We start from the raw sequence: 725 nt of genomic DNA, 5'->3' as shown, positions 1-725 counted from the left end.
TGGTTGGTAAGCAAGCTACTTACCACGCAGCCACTCCTGTGCCTATATATTCTTATATTCAGAGACACACATAACGCATAAACACGTGTTGTGTGTGTAAATGAGTTTCGGTATGCATCTGTGTGTTTGTATGCATATACACACGGAGGCTTATCTGCCTATACATATACTAATACATACATACATACATACATACATACATACATACATACATACATATATGTGTGTGTGTGTGTGTGTGTATACTATGTAATTGCTTGTCAGACAATGGTAGCATGTGTTCGATCGATTAAAATAATTTGTGGTGGGTTCGAAGACAAAATGGTTTACTGATGTAGAGAGTTACGTGGCAGATAGAAGGCCAGCAATCGTTTTGAGAGGCGGGATCAGTTCTTGACTGGTACTTAATTTTAAGATCCCAGAGGAATGAAGTGCAAAGCTGAGCTCGGATAGATTTGAACTCAGAAAATAGCGAGCAAGGAGAAATACGACTATAAAAACTTTCCTAGTCTCAAATGAGTTTTGCTACGTTTTCAAAAACACCCTGTATAGAACAGTGATCAGAACGTACTCGCTTTTTCTTTCAGCATTAAATACATATATTTGTGGCTGCTCTTAAATATATTTTGGGAAAACTGATGCAATTTTCTCTCGATTCCATTTTATCAGACTGCATTTTGGTCCAAAATACAACCGTTTTGTACATTATTAGCCATTAAGTGAAC

This window comes from Octopus bimaculoides, chromosome 4, assembly GCF_001194135.2.
Source record: "Octopus bimaculoides isolate UCB-OBI-ISO-001 chromosome 4, ASM119413v2, whole genome shotgun sequence".
Classification (NCBI taxonomy): Eukaryota; Metazoa; Mollusca; class Cephalopoda; order Octopoda; family Octopodidae; genus Octopus; species Octopus bimaculoides.
Note: the sequence above shows the minus strand (reverse complement) of the source record.